The sequence below is a fragment of the Vidua macroura genome, chromosome 20 (genome assembly GCF_024509145.1).
Source record: "Vidua macroura isolate BioBank_ID:100142 chromosome 20, ASM2450914v1, whole genome shotgun sequence".
NCBI lineage: Eukaryota > Metazoa > Chordata > Aves > Passeriformes > Viduidae > Vidua > Vidua macroura.
The window spans coordinates 4,602,429-4,618,852 of NC_071590.1; the positions used below are offsets into that span (position 1 = coordinate 4,602,429).

At 45.5% G+C, this 16,424-nt stretch overlaps 1 protein-coding gene and 1 long non-coding RNA gene across 3 annotated transcripts in view; one reads left to right on the forward strand and one right to left on the reverse strand.

Moving 5' to 3' along the window:
* The window catches only part of COL26A1 (collagen type XXVI alpha 1 chain), a 167,893-nt gene that overhangs the window by 42,129 nt on the left and 109,340 nt on the right, over positions 1-16,424 (forward strand). The gene's annotated exons all lie outside the window — the stretch shown is intronic.
* LOC128817256 (uncharacterized) lies at positions 4,701-7,640 on the reverse strand. The gene is made up of 3 exons (XR_008440140.1): positions 7,493-7,640; positions 5,076-5,160; positions 4,701-4,977 (listed from the first exon to the last, which is right to left on the reverse strand). It is a non-coding gene; the product is annotated as an uncharacterized LOC128817256 (long non-coding RNA).

Below are 16,424 nucleotides of genomic sequence, written 5' to 3' on the forward strand. Positions count from 1 at the left end.
TTGTCTTCTCTACGTAAGCCCCTTTGAAGGACAAAGGCAGCAAAGTTAGTACAGCTCCATTTGGGAAGCTACAGAAATATGGAACTGCAAAACACACAGCTCACTAAAAAAAAAACTCTGTGCTGTCATTAGTGAGGGTTCAGACTGTGCCTCTTTGGGCAGAGGTGGCAAATGGAATTGTCCCAGGGACTGTGCACAGCTCAGCATGGCTTGTTATTCCATTTCCAAGTTAGTGTAAGGAATTGAGAGCCCTCCCTAATTAGATCTGTGTGTGTTGGAGGCTGGGCAGTACTGGGAATATGTGGTAGCCTAGGATTAAAATGCTGTTAAATCTTGATTGAATTGTAGAGTTGGGCAAGAAGTGAGATTCGATCAAGGACAGCCACAGAGGCAGGGATAATGAAATGCACAGATTTTAATAAGAGATTCTGAAGGTAGTGGGATCCTAGGGGTGGGAATGGAGTTTGTGGAAGATGTCAGAATCAAGTGTTGCTCTAAAGTCAGGAAAAAAAATGCCATGTTGGAGTTTGATGCTACAGATACTCTGACCAGGTGTAACATTTACTCCTAAATAATCCATGGCACTGCCTGACACACAAGTAAAACTTTCATGGACTGTGGTACCTGCATGTGTTTGTGTTAGGTTCTCAGAGAGGTCAAGTTTCAGCATTGATTGGAACTTCAGCCTTTTAACTGCTAAACTCCTGTGAAAGCCAGTCCTAATTGTGCTGCACATCTGAGGCCCAGGACCTTAAATTCTGTAAAGGGATGTGTTGCATCTGTGAAGGAAAATGTTTGGCTCAGAAAGGAATGTGCCTTTCATGGTAGATGCTGTGTGAATATGTTGTACAGTTAAATAATTATACTGATTAACTTTGGAGAAGTCAGTAGGTGTGTGTTATACACAGCTGAAAACAGCATCAGCACAAACAAGGTGTTCTAAATATACCATGACTGCTGGTCATTTAGGCTCACTCATGGTTTTCAGAAACTGGACAAGAATTAGGTATAGACTCATTCTAATGATGACATGCACATGATTACAGAAAGTCTAGGAACTGATTAAATATTTCCTATGAGTGTATCACTGCAAAATAGCCTGATCTGTCACTGCAATCTTGTCAAGAAATCTTGTTGGATGGTTCTTTAACAACTTTACCATTCCTAAGTAAATGAAGGCTGGGAAAAACTTACCGGAGAAATGAGCTTTGCTTTTATGTGCCATCAGATTCCAAACAACATTTAATAAAAGTCTTCACCAAAATGCGTAAGTGAGTGAAACATCACCATGTAACCAAGTTGTACTAGGTCCCTCAACCACCAAAGCAAGAAAGACACCAGAGGAATGGCTCTGTGCAAATCCCCTATCATGAAGTTCATTAAGGACTGATGAACTTTATTCTGGACTCCTAACATATGCTTCTTGTTCGGGCTCCTGATTTGTGTCTCCTTGGATAGTGCATCCAAATCCACAAGTAACATGCAAGTTTGCATTTCATTTTGAGCCCAGCAGGCATACAGCAGTGAGGTTACAAGACCTTTCCAAGTGAGCCTGGAGGGACTTGTTGGCTAGAGTTTGGATCTCTGGCAAGCAGCTCCCTCCAGCTCTGCTCTGTAATAAACTCAGGGTTCAGTCCCCGGCCTCGCACAGATACCGAGCTCTGTTGCGTGTCTCTGGGTAATCAGTCACTGGGAAGGCACAGATGTTTCAAGATGCACAGCAATGGGTGCAGCATAAAAGAGAGGCAACAGCAGGGTCATGCTACAGATGCAACCACATCTCACATGTGTTCGTTCTTGACGGGAAAATTCTTGCAGCATTTGTGGTTTTCTGGTTGCTAATCCCATCAAACGAGGACTCAAAGGCTAATAATGCTTGGGCCTTTTATTGCTGCTCCTTTAGCCATGCAGTGCCAGGTATGGCAGATGCCTCCCCTGCACGCAGATCCAAGAGAAGGGCATTAAGGTAACAGAGAGGTAACTGAAATTATTTTGGGCAGCAATTCTAATAAAATTAGAAGCATTAAAGAAATCTGGGGTTAGAAGATGTCGTAGCCTTTACCTGGTTGTAGAGATAAGAAATGAAAAAATTACATTTTCTTCTTTTCCTGTAAATTAAATACACTCAAGCCTAAAAGAGAAGAAGGCAGAACAAGTCAGGATTCATTTTGATGTTTCATTTGTGTGCACATAATGACTTTTGTAGCGGTAATGCTAAAACAGTTTTGGCGTGTATCCACTGTGGGAAGTGCAGGGCCTGTGTTCATTGCTAGGTGGTCCTTCATTCTAAAAACCTTGAGGGACACCCATGGCAGATGGGCTTTAATTAGACTATGTCCTGCTTGCCAGTGACTGTCAAATGTGTCTCCCCAGATCAAGCACTAGAGCTTTCTGTTGAAGGTGTCAGGTCTTGCTCTGGAAAGAGAGTTTCCTGCAGCACGAGCTGTAGAAAGTGCTGTGGTACCCCTGAGACACCGACAGAAACTGTGGAGTATCTTGGTTAATTAGTTCTTCAGCGGCCAGTTTGGATGGAGATACAAACCTGTTGCTGTTGTCAGCCAGTGTTTTAGCCTCAGTGGCAGAGGCCTGTGCTAAGTAACAAAGGTTCTGGTTTTCTCTTTACTGGTGTGGAGACTTGTTAAACCCATGTGGCTCAGAGTACTTGTGGGATGGCTCTGCTGTGTTGCTGCAGGGCTCTGCACTGTAAAAAGTTACAGCCCATTCAAGGAGGGGAGCAAGCTACTCCCAAACTTGGCTTGTTTGATCTTTTCTAGCTTAGCCTCAAGTGATTAAGCAAATAGTGTCTTTTCAAACATTCTCCAGTTGTGTGATCTGCTAAACACATCTCGCAGTGTGATCTGCCAGAGATGCCTTGAACACTGTCCTTGTGCTGTGCACTCTCTGCTCCTTGTGGGAACATAAATAAGCAGTTATTTCTGTTGCATCTGGTCTGTCTGGGTGGGATGCAGAGAATGGGTATTGGTTTATTTTAACCCAAACTTGAAGATTCTTGCTTTTGTCTTAATATTAGCGCTCACAGCAAGGCACAGCTCTTTATTAGCTACCCAGGAAAACAGTCCATGCTCCTTGCAATGAACTCCTTCACCCACAGTGTGATGTGTCTGTACAAAGGGGTCATTCTTGCTTTGCATTCTGCCCTTATTTTAGGGAACTAGAACCAGCAGTGGTAGTTGGGATACCAACCATAAAACTGTAAGCTCCTTACAGAGCAGTGTAACCAGATCCCTCACACCCTTCATGGGGAAAGTGAATGAGCATTTACATGGTTCCATTAATGCCTAGTGGGCACTTTTTTTTCCTGAGTCCTTTGACACTCAGCACTGGTCTCCTATACCTGAACAAATGTGAACGTTGTACACACTAGAATATAAATCTTCACCCTGGAATCTGTGTTCTGCTACAGGTTCAGCTGTTAAGCTTTGGTCTTTGCTGAATGATGCAGAAGAGACAGCAAAAGTAAATTCCATGCCTCAAACACATTTGAAGTGGTCAGGAGTAAGAGAGGATGGTTTTCCTGAAGTAGAGCAAAAGCTGGTTATTTATCAGTCCTTTCTCCTTGAAATTGGGATGAGCCCAGAGTAAATGGGTATCCTTTTTCCTATCCACATCATTTTGTACCTTATTTATATCTCAAATCAGCAGAAACTCTGATCTTCACCTGGCTTTTTATGGCAGCTTGTAGAACAGTAAATGTAAATATGCTGTGACAGCAAACCCTAAATCAACCCTTGGTCACTGCAAGCTGGAACAATTTGAAAACCTTTGTAACCTTTTGACCAAACCTGGGCTGATGTTCAACATCTTTAACAAGGACTGAAGCCAGAACAGCTCTGATGACTTCAGACTTTCATTATGAGCCAGCTGTAGGCCCTAATGTACACCCAGGCTGGGACAGAGGATGTAGTGGGTCAGCTGCACCATTTGGGCAGGAATGTGCTTCCTCCCAGGGGATCCATTGAGAAATGGTGTCCTCAGGGCTGCTTTTGCTTTGGCACTGAACAGCAGTGGGCACTTCTCCTTTTCACCACTGCTCCTGGGCACCAGCCATGTCAGGGCAGTCCTTGCCAGCATCTGTCATGGTTTTCCTTTGCTCCCCAGCTCTCCCCATGGCCCTGAACAGTGTCACACAGAGCAGCTCCCTGGGAATCATCCTGTAGCTCTGCACAAACCCTGCACTACAACAGTGAGCCAGATTTGCTGGTCCAGGTGTGCAGCTGATTTGAAACGTGTGTTAAATCCCTTGTTTTGGCACAAATCCCTGTGCAGCTTGATGTCCCATCCATGTGGATTGGAACAGGCAGGGTTGAGCTAGGTCTGGGTCTGCATTAACCAGCTGAATAGAAGCTAACTTCAGTTTGGGTGCAATAATCAACCTCTGCTGGTGCAGTAGTATGGGCTCTCTCCCATTTGCTGTTAGCTGAAATGGTTCCCAGTTTCTGAGAGGGTGTTGGAAGAGCTAAGAAGCAATCATCAAGATTTTTCTGATTACTACAGATGACAGAGGACAGTTGGACCACTGATGTTTATATAACAAAACTCTGTGGCACCTGTATAGAAAGGGAAGGTGATTTTATTTCAAAACACATCAATATGTTGATTCTACCACCCACATTCTTATAATTGTGAGCACTTGTGTGGTCTGGATTGGATAACCTGTGGGACATGGACAAAAACGGACAGTGGTTGTCATATCCTCTGTCTTCTGAGTCTTTCCAGGCTGTTGCAGAAAGCTGGATTTTGGAGAGCCTTTCTTGCCTTCTAGATGTCAGCAACAGTTATGATGTTACCTTTTGACTTAGCAGTTTGCTTACTTCACTGTCAGTAACTACTACTTAGGGCTTCTTCCTGTTGTCTTTGACGTTATTTTGGCTGCTGTTTGTCTGCCCACTGAGATAACAGGAAGGAGCAGTGTGTGTAACCTTCATGTATATTTGCTTCTCAGCAATGTTAATGCTCCTGTCAAAAAAGCCAGTTAGCACTTGGACTAGGTGATTGTTGTAGGTCCCTTCCAACAGGGACTGTTTTTGAAAACAATTTCCCTGTGTGTGACATACCTGTGCCTTTTGAGATGCATGCTGTGGGCCGAGATCCATCCAATGCACCTGCAGATCCAGGTTTCTCTATGGGATCTTGGAGTTGCTTTGGATTCACAGAATCACAGAATCACCAGGTTGGAAGAGACCTTAAAGATCATTGAGTCCAACCCATGCCCCTACACCACAACTAACCCATGGCACATCCAGTGTTTTTTTTACCACACTCAGGGATGGTGACTCCACCACCTCCCCGGGCAGGCCATTCCAGAACTTTATCACTCTTTCCATGAAAAACTTTTTTTTATATCCAACCTATATTTCCCCTGGCATAGCTTGAGACTGTGTCCTCTGGTTCTGTCAGTGCTGTCTGATGAAAGAGACCAACCCCACCTGATTACAACCACCTTTCAGGGAGTTGTAGAGAGAACAGCATGGGTGCTTCTCTGGGTTTGCTGCCATAGACAGTTTTGATGTGCCCTGAAGCATCTTCCTGAGTGCTCTGCTCCCAGCTCCTCCTCCCAGCTTGCCCGTGCAAACAGAGCAACCCCAAACCCCCCAAACATCACTTAGTGTTCAAATTGCACAGCCTTCTCCCTCATTCCAATGTCTAAATTCCACTTCATTGATGCAATAGATGCTTCAGGCCATGTTCTCCAGGGCAGTGATTCCAGCTCCTCATGTGATTAAAGTCACTTGGCCAGCAGCCCTTATCACAGCAGGGTTCATTCCTCCAGTAAGAGAGGCTGGTGCACGTTAACCACACTGGGGTTCCAGATTTCATGGCCTTGGGATTTCTGCCTCAGTAGTGAGAATACGCTGGGATTTGTTGTGATCCCACCTGAGCCCCACAGAACACTTGGATAATGGGCAAATAGCAGGATCTGGGTGCCTGTAGCCATCAATCTCCACAGGCACAGTAGATGTTTTTATTGCCCTCGCTTATCTGGCTATCCCTCACTCTTTTAATATGAACCATACCAAATAAAGCTGACTGAGGATGGAAGATTATCTGTGGTATTCGTCACTTGTAGGAAGGGGAGTTGGTTCAGTGTTGGCTTTTAGCATTTGCTAGGCCTTGTCTCCTTGACAGAAAACAACAGACTAAAGCCATTACCAAGAACAGCTGCTTAGAAGGGGCTCGGAATATTTTTTCCGCCTTTGCTGACCTGGACCACAGCAATTATAAGTTCTGGTTATTGTAAACTTACCACAGAACACAAGGCATACCTTAAAATGATGTCATGTCTAGACACACAATTCAGGTATAAATTATGGAGAGAAAGTAGCTTGTTCAGTGGTTAAACTGTAAAAATTTAACAAGATATTTCTGTGTCTCTAGCCTTCACTCTTGCATACGTATTTCTTTACCTCTTACCAGGAGAATTCTGCGACTGCCTCTTAATTTTTTTGTGTTGGGAGATGGAATTTCCTCCCTGTTCTCCATTTCATTTCCTATTTCTGCCTCGCTGGATCTCAAGGGAAGCTGTGTAGCCATCTACTCAGAGTCCAGAGCTGGAGAAGAAGACTCTTGGGTCCAGTCATGACTCAGGCAAGGTCACACAAGGGGTGATGTACAGCAACTTTTCCAAAATTTGGCTTGCTATTTTGGTAGTTTTGTTTTATGGGTTAGTAGGGAAAAGAGAACTCAGCTGTAGTGCCCAGGTGCCTGATTTTCCAAAAAACTCAGAATTTGGAGTCTCAGAAATGTCCCAGTGAGGCTGCATGGGCCTTACATTTCAGGGGAAGTTGGACCCCATTTACAGCAGCCTCATCCCTGTGGTTGTGTGAGCTGGATTTCTGTCTGGAGTCACTGCTGCAGCCCTCAGGGGAATGGTGGGCACAGCTGATGGGCAGTCTCACACCTGGGGACTCGAGTCCTGCAGGCTCAGAGGAGGGGTGGCTGTCGCAGGTGCTGGGGAACAGCACGTGCACATCAGTGAGCAGCACGTGCAAATCAGTGTCCTGCCCACCACCAGGGACTTGGGCAGAACTCCACTGGTGCATGGGAATGGTTCCCCTACTGACAGGGCCTAGCTACTCTGACTTGTGTCAAAATCAGCTCCCCACGCTTGGCCTTGGCTGAATTTCCCCATGAGATGGGAATGGTTGGCTTAGCACCTGGTGTAATCTAAACCTCCAGGTAGCTGCAATGAAAGGCAGGCTTTGGAGGTGGAGGAGGCCTGTTGGGTTAGCAAGCCAGTGCAGGGCTATTCTCCATAGTGTATTCTGTTGTGCTTTTCCTGGCCTAATTACACAATCCTCAAGTGAATGAATTTGGCAAGAACATTCTTCCGTTTTTACTGGTGTTTGGTCTCATGTTCTCTTAGTAAGCTTTTTCTCAGTCATCTCCATTAGAACAAACAGCCATCTAGAATTTCTCAGTGTAGAAGCCTATTGTGGATTTTGCTGCCAGGTCCAAATATGATAGCTCTTACCTGAGAAGCACCTTGCTGTCCCCAGACACCTGGTTTGCCATCTGCGTGTCCTCTTGAGAGCAAGGATCTAACTCTTGTCATACCTGGGCATCTCATGGTCTTTTTTGACCCATAATCACATCAGTTTGTTTCCTGGAAGCTCTCTATGCTGCAGGTCTCTGGAGACAACTATTAATGCTCAGCAAGCAGAGATGGCAACTGATTCTAGAGAAGTTGTTCTGCTCTTGTTGCCATGGGGACAGTTTTGGAATACACTGAAGAACAGTTTCACTCTATTTTCAGCTTATGCAGCAATGTTCTCAATTCCAAAGGGGCACATGTTTCTGCAGTTTCATGAACTTGAAGCATCTACACTGGCAACTCGTGTGGAAGACTTTTCTTTGGTATCCATGAACTTAGGGAGAGAAGCCCTAGGCCTTGGTTCACTCTCAACAACTGTTTTTTTTTGGTAGAACAGCAATCAGGTCAACTGTCCCTGTGCCATATAGATGTCAGATCTGCTCTGGAACTGTGGCTTTCTTGTCCTGACCAAATGTTTGTACAAAGGTACTTTTGTACAAAGCTCCACAGGTCCTTTTTGCTGCCCTGCTTTTCAGGATCACAACAAGATCTGTTTTCATTTGGATGTATTTGTATCCATTGTTTCTCCTGGCCTCTTTGTCCCCTGTCAGCCAGGAATGACCTTTTTTCTGTGTTGTTTCTCTGTGTTTGCCCCTGCTTTGCTGCTGTCTGTAGGGCAGTGTGTGGAAGGTGAACATTGTGCATCCTGCCAGGTGCCCAGTGCCCTCTGAGGGGTTAATGCTCTGTGCAGGAGGCACAAACCTTGAGGTATTTATGAAGGCACAAATTGCTATAACATCTTCAGAGATCCACAAATAAAGTGATTGTTGAAGCAAGGCCACGGAGTAGATGCTGCCACTGGAATACTTTGTTGTTTTAAGAGCACTGAAGAAATTAAAACTCCCACTGCACCCTTCCAATGTCTTGCACAAGCTGAGGTGGCCTTAGGGCCCCTTTTCAGCTTTTGATTGAGTGATTGTTTTTGTACATGGATGTCTTTTTTTTTTCTTTAATGGCTATTAAACATAGGAGGAGAGTGTTATTACAGCTCTAAGTGCTGTCAGCCAAAGTTTGTCCTCACTTCTGCTTCTAGCATATCCACTTGCAGTTGTCCCAGTTTTCCCTATTCATGGCTTTTAAGAGGTTCTTTTTCTTTCATGAGACTCTTGATCAGCTCAAGTACAAACAGATGGAAAGCAGCAGAGATCCAGCTCCATAACAGCACCCAGGCCAGGGTCTTAACTCAGCTGAAGTGTTTGGTGCTCAGGGACAGGGCTACAGCCAGGAATTGCATAACCTGGGGCAGGATGCTGTAGGTTCCTCCATGTGTTGTCCTTCACTATTCTTCCATCTTTACCTCTCCCTCACCTCCCCTTTTGTCCTGTCTTTCCAAGGCTCTTGTTTGCCCAGGTGGAGCTGTCTTCCTTTCCCAGAATACTGGGGTGTTCCTCTCCTGGCCGAGTCCAAGGACAGGAAGCTACAGGCTCAGCTGGCACCTGTCCCCTCCCTGGGCACAGGGGGACAGGGAGTGATGGCTGATGATCTGTGGGAGCTGAAAGTTATGGAGAAACAATTGGTGTTTCATGGAAGAGTTGACTTGGCACCCCCTTCTGTTTTATGGTGTTTAGGAAGTGCTCTCCAATGGAAGAACAGCTTCTCTGGATAAAGGATTCTGGTCCTACTGCTGAGTGTGCATTGTCAATGCCAACTTCTGCTGTCCCTTTACTTCAAATAGCCACAAAACAGAAGCAGTAGTTAGCACAGAAATTGTCACTAATGGACCATCTTGCCTCGGGGTGTGTGTGTCTGGTTTTGAGCCCCTGGTCACTGCATGACCTCGGTTGTAAGGAGTCTTGGCCATGTCCTGATTTTGTGCCAACAAAAAGAATTCTCCAGTGGACCACTGTGTGTGTTTCTCCTGTGGAATGATCACCATGTAACTTTGCCAGGGTCAATGTGAGCCATCTTTCAAACAAATGTCATATGCAAGTTTGCAAATCCTATTGTCCCAGGAAAAATTAACTTTCTCCAAAGTGTTGAAGTGTTGCAGGAAGCGAAACTTCAGACTGCACTGGAATATTGAACTATGTGGAAGTTGGAGAATTTTCCCACTTCTGCTCCATGTGGAGTAACTTAGCTTTTTCAGCACCTTAAGGGCATTGACATACATCCAGAGAAGGGAAAGGAGCAGAAATGCAAGAAATGAAAATGTAAACCAGAGCTGCTTAGGCAGAGACCACGGCCTGTGTATGAGACTCCCTTTTGCTTCAGATTTTATAGGATTTTTATGGGAAAGGGAAGAGATATGATCTCTGGGAAGAACACACCTATTCTGCTGTTTTCTACTCAGAGATGGCCTTTAGCAAGTGTGTGTGGATAGATAAGCTCTTAATATGAAGCAGAGCTTCTTAAAGTTCTTAACAACATCTCTCTAAGTATCACCACTAGGAACTCTGCAGGGAGAGGTTTTGTTTAATTTTAATAGAAATTTTTAATTTTAGTAGGAATTTTAACTTGTAGGAAGTTAAAGTTTGGTTAACAGTGGAACTAGCTTTTCATACACTGTAGTTGGGTCAGTGCTGTTGGGAACTGAACGTGCCTGTTAGAAATGAAGCAGTGGATGGAGTGTAGTGTGAAACCTGCTGTGATGCTGATTCGGAATAGATGTGGTGTTGTTTAACACAAAATAACAATTTCCCTTTATATAAGTTCTAAATAAACATAAAAAATGTGTGTGCATCTGTGGATGTACTGAAAAGAAGCATCTTTGCTCACAGATTTCCATGTTTTCCTCTGGCTGACAACCCACATGGCCATTTTGTGCCATGTAATTGCAGGACTCTCAGTCTATCCATTTTCCAAGTAGTGCTCTTGGCCACACCAGCAAGCCAGGCTGTGAACATTGTGAGGACAGACTCCATCACATTTTTCTATAATCTCAGCTAGTTCCTGAAGTGGAGCTTTGAGTGACTGGTGACAGATCTGCTCTACGTTTGGAAGCAAATGCAAATTATTTCAGAGAAAATCTTTTTCACAGAGCAAGCCTCTGCTGGCTGGGGAGGAAGGATCAGATATATTCACCTAGGCTTTCTCATCTAGCCAGCTTCACATTCCTTTCCCTCTTCCTCCCAAGCTTCTGTTTCTTTTGTTTCCCCCCAAGACCCATTGTTCTTCTTCTCTTCCAGTGGTTAAGGCACAGCTGGAGTCAGGAACAGCCAGAGAGCAGTTTTGGGGTGCTGGGCTGAGGTGGGCTCCCAATTCCCAGCCCCAGCTTCTCTCCTGTGTCCAGTCCTTGGTGGCTCACAGCAGCTCCCACCAGTGCCATCATCCACAACTTCTGCTGGCTCCACAGGGTCAGGTATTCCAAACTCCTCTGCCTGTGCTCTACAAGGACAAGGTCCCTTCGTCTGTGCTGTTAACGGGGAATACTCACATCAGTGAAGCTTCAGATGTGGGAAAAGGAACAGGAGGCAATTGTTTCTTCATCTCCCTGGTATAAGACACCCCAAACCTGGGATGTTGTGGGCAGAAATTTGTTCTGAGAGCAGCAATGCCTGGGGAAGCCTCTCTCCAATTGGTTCAAAACTGAATTTCACTCCTGTGCCAAGAGGGTTGGTAAAGCATGTCCCCAGCTTGCCGTGGGTTTTCAGAATGGCAAAGGCTGCTCTCCTGTGCTTGGCTCCTCAGGCTGAGGAAGGTGAGTGAACTGTCACAGCTCTCAAGCTACGACTGCACAGGGTGTGCAGGCCCTGCCTCTAACTCCTCTGCAGCTGCTCCTCCTGGAAAGGAACCAGAGGGTGAATCCAGCAGGAGCTTCTCTCCTGCTCCTCAGCTACCTGAGGAAGGTGTCTCCTGTGCCTGCTTTCTGCAGCTGCCTTCCCTGGAGGGCTTCCCTGATGGAAATGCAGGAGGGCTGTTGGCTTGTGAGAAGGAAAATGATACTTTGGAAATTACCAGGCTCCAGGATTTAACCCTTTAGCCTCTGGAGTTCCCAAGCATGGACTGCTTCAACATGCTGAGCTAGCCTCTGCTTCCCGAGTGTCCTGCAACTGAACTGAGCATTCTGGGATGTGCAGGGCAGCCCATTTTCTTCCCTGCATCCATAGGATCCCAGCTGTGCAGGCAAGAAATCATCAGGGAACAACCCAGCAAGAAAAGGAGGTGAGAGCAAGTGCCTGAACTCTGCAAAGCAAAACTCTGGGAGTGGCTCACCTTCCTCCCACCTTTCCTAAAGCTCAGCAGCACTCATGGAGCTGGAATAGGGGCTGCATTTATCAAATTCCTGTCTGCAACAGCAATGCAGTTGTTTTAGATTAGTGTACAAATAGACATTAGTGTAATACATCTGTTGTTAATCCACATCTTGGTAGAAAAGAGATGCCAACACATCATTTATTAGCCACATCGATCCTATAATGTCCTTTCTTTTGTCTTTTGAGTATGTAATGGGTTCCAGGATGTCTTTTATTTCATTGTATACCACATTTCCTCTTGTCTAACATAGCAGGACATAATGTGTTCCAGGATATAATTTATGCCATTTTGGAACTGGACACCACACAATGTATCCTGAACTTTTTTGAAAACCTTCAGTGTGTTGTGCTCTGCTCGCAGGTCTTTGCACAATTGATGGGTAGAAAGAACTGGAAAACTAGTAGGAAGGAAAGCAATTTAATCTTAGTCTAAGGAGAGCTGAAGGACCATGAGGAACTCTGGATGCTGGCATGGCAGGGTATAACTCTTACACCCTTGATTTATTTAGAAAGTTGGAAAGGCAAATGGTAGTCCAGCTCAAGAGCCTATCCATGACTGCTTGTGTAAGACCCTGATAGTTTCAGTGGGATTCCACCTTTAAAAGGAACCAGTGAAGGGGAAGCTGTTTATCTCCTTTCTTTTGTGAAAATTGAGAGCTGCTGCTTATCTGACTATATCAAAACTCTGTGCCAACCATAGGTGAAAAAATGAAAACCACCTCATTGTCTTTTTCCCTGTTTGGTGGTGTTAATGGGGTTTGAGAAGCAGATGACATTTACAAGTGATGAGGGAAGCAGGGACACAAGAACTGCTGAAAACTGGGGAGTTTGGTGGTAATTTTCTTGTGGAATGATCATCTGGGGAGGAATTGGCAGTGGCCACTTGCCTGATAGCTTCTGCAGGAGTCTGTTCCTTTTGCTTGTCTTTGTCATGAATTAAAATCCCACCCAGAACGATGGAATCCCAGTCCTGCATCCCCTCCCCACTGCAATATCCCAGTGTCAGCTTTGGCCTGTGCCAGATGTTCACTTTGTGGTGGAGTTGGACACTTGAGCAAGAGACAGGTCCAAAGGGACAGCACAGGATTTCAAATCAGCTTCTGCACAGAGGCAGGATCACCATGAGCAGAACCTTTGAGTTTTAGGTCAGACCAACAGTTGTTGTCAACTTGTGGAAAGGTTTTTAAAGATAAAATATTTTGGCATGATAAAATACATTCCTTTTTTTGTTGGGTTTTTTATTTGTTTTTGTTTTGTTTGTTAGTTTGTTTTGTTATTTTCTTTCTTTCATCAAAAGATCTCACAGGAGACAATTTCTCTTGCACTGTCCCAGTTTCCCTGCTGTGGACCCCATTCTGTCTGTGTGTGTCTGGCTTCTGATGCCTCAGTCCTGAGGCTGGAGGACTGGAAGGTAATAATAGCCCTGAGTTCTTGCTCCATCAGACCTTTTTCTTTATTTTGTGCTGCTTTTAAGAACAGGGATAGTACAGGGAGTCTGGGAAGGGTTGCTGGGGTAACAGAGATGTAAGACCAGAGGGAATAATGTTAATTAAATAAATTGCTGACTCTGAGCAGTCTGATAACTCAGACGGGTGAGTTCTCAGGCTTGACATCATGTTTTTCTCCTTTCCTCCCTCCTGCCCTGCCTCTCTGCCTCTCACTTCCAGGCACTGTCATTCACAGGCCTGCAGTTCAGCTAAATCCAATATGGTGTCATGCCATTAGCACACAGGTCTCCTGTGCCAGGATCTTATTTCCAGGTCTCCAGAGAACCAAATGTTCAAACTTTCTAAAAGGCAAACTGTTGTAGAAATAGGAAACTCTTCTTCTTCTCCACACATCTCAGCACCATTCCTGTGCAAGGGGAGATAGAATATGAAATAACAAACAGCACAGACACCAGTCAAGTGATTAATTCTCCTGCCAAGGCATAAGAATACTGGAGAATGGGAAGGACTGGAGAAGGTGGAGTTATTTATGTTGTGAATAACAGCTGTAGGTCTGTATCATGCTATAAACACAGAATAGAGTTTCAAACTGAAAGCTCTTCCTGTCTGCACTGTCTGCTTTAGTGAAAAGATCACAAAATTAAGGCAGTTGTGAAATTGTGTGCTTGCATATGAATGGTCTCCAGATCTCAGTGTCACAGTACATGAACACAGCTGAAATTTCTGTGTGGTTCAGAACTTTTTACTGCTATTGAGATCTCTTCTGGTTGCATCAGAGCAGATAAACCTCCCAGAGCACAGCCCAGCTAGAAAATTGTGGTGCTTGAGAAGAATCTTAAGGAAGAATAAGTTTTTTTGCTAACTGTTGGATGTATGGTCCTTTATGCTTTCCTTGATGTCAGCCCTTTTCAAGGGCTTGTTCTTCCTGGCACTTCCTACTGGCATTTACCTTGTTGGTACCTATGGCAGGTAGTTGCTGTTGAGGCCTAGATGGCATTTTGTCCTACCACCATGAATTTAAGAGCTCCTTAGGAGGAATGGTGTGTGCCTGTACACAGAGGAGGAATTAACAGCACACTTAGGTGCTGTGCAGGTTGGGACACTGAAGTGACTTTCCTGCAGTTAACAAACAGTGCTCTGTAGAAGATGTTGTTGCTTCTCAGCTCTGTGCCTCAATCCAGTTTGCATTTTCTCTCCCTGGAACAGAAATGACAAATATTAGAGTGATAGAAGCTGCCTGGATCATGTAAAATTCTGCCCCTGTCCTTTTTCTCCTAGACCAAGCCTGCTTTGTGTAGCACTGCTCAGAGTCTGGTGAAACCCCCCTGGCCTGCACCTGCCTGGCCCCCAGCATGGCTTGTTGGAGGATGTGGTGCCCCAAACACTTGACCTCTGAGAAAATTGGCTTTCCTGGGGTCCAGGTAAAACTGGTTTGTGGTTCTCAGCCAGTCCTTGGTCCATCAGCTGCTCTAAAGTCCTCTTTAGAGCCAAACTCTGGTTTAGTGGCTTATAATGCCAAGGGAGCCACTCCTAGGCTGTGTGTGCTCCTGTCTGGGCCCTGCAGCCAGAAGGTTGCAATTATTTCCTTGCTCTTTCAGCCTTCATTATGCTGCTCCACATGCCTTCATATGGTAAAGGACACTGCAGTTCTAACAAGCTTGGCTGGAATAATCATTCCTTCTTGGCAAATACTTCCCCTGACTTGAAGCTGTGCAATGAGACCAAGAGAATCATCTTTATCTTCTGCAGTGAGGTGGTGATGCTGCTCTCTCAGCCCTGTCCCTGCTGAGGCAGGTGTCCATTCCTGTGGGAAAGGGAAGGGAATACTTCAGTTTGGGCTGTTGAGCCAGTGCCTGCAGCTCACCAAGCGCTAGGAATGTGCTGTTGCCATGGTGATGCAGGCTGGTCAGTGCCATGTGCTGGTGCCACGACTTCCCAGACCACTGGGGGAGTGGGTAAAGAATCCTGTGCCCAATTAAGCACAGCAAGCACCAGCCTACAGAGCTGTACAGGCAAATGCAGCGAGGGAGTGGGATGGCTCTGTGGGAACTGTAGACAAAACAACACTGAAGACACTTAAAATACCTTGGAGGTGGTTTGTTTTCCACATGCACTGTCTCAGGTGAAGCTGGTGCACTTTCAGGTACTCAGGTACTTGCACAACACATGGTCCAGCAGGTTAAATTTGATTCCTTCCTGCCCCTGAAGGCCCTGGAACTGCTCTGAATTTCCCCCAGCAGAGCTGAGGTTGGGGTTAAAGCAGATGGGAAACTTGGCGAGCCGTGCAGGCAGGATGGCTTTGCAGGGGCCAGTCACAAGTGCACATCTGTGTGCTTCTGCCATTCTGTGAATTAGTGAGAGAGGGGGCTTAAGGGGGTTAGAAAAAAAAGGAGAAATCATGGTGTGATGCAGTGTTTTGGCACGACCGAGTTATTTTCCTTAATAGTTTGGAGATGATTTAATCTTGGAGATAATTAAATTGAAGGTGTCATTTCAAAAGATAACAATGTCTGTATGAGCTCTGTTAGGTTTGGCATAAGCTGTAGCTTGGTTTGTGGAGATTGAGGGATTTTCTTGAGTGGAACATGGGGGAGGAAAGTGGAACATGGTAGAGGAAAGGCAAGGCTAGTTTGATGGCATTTATTTCCACCCTTTCTTGCTATAAAATAATCTGACATAATGCAGAGCAAGAAAGCAGCCCCTGTGACTTCAAGGGGGTGAGAGCAAAATACTCCCCTGGACTTCAGAGTAGCTTCTGACAAAGAAACATTTTAGATCAAGTCACATCTTCATGTGCCTGCTCCCATGATCTGCTCAGGGAGAGAAACTGGCCTGGGAAACAGCGCTGGGGTCAGGAAGCACTGTGAGCTCTGCAGGGACCATTCGGAGGGGTGTGGGGTCCCAGGGTCCTTCTGGACTCCCAAAATGTCACACTCTTCTCCACTGTCACTTGTTTCAACTGGAAGGTCCCTGTATGTGTAGCTGACATGGTTTGTGGCTTGCTCTGTGCCTTTCCTGCAGGACAGGCAGGTAATAATGACAACCACCTCTCCTTCCACCCCAACAGGGGAAGTCCTGCCCTGTGCTGGGCACAACTCAGTTTGTAATCCCTGTGGGGACATGCTAATCCTTATACTTGGGGTACAGGTCTCCTCCAGAGCTGTGTGTAAT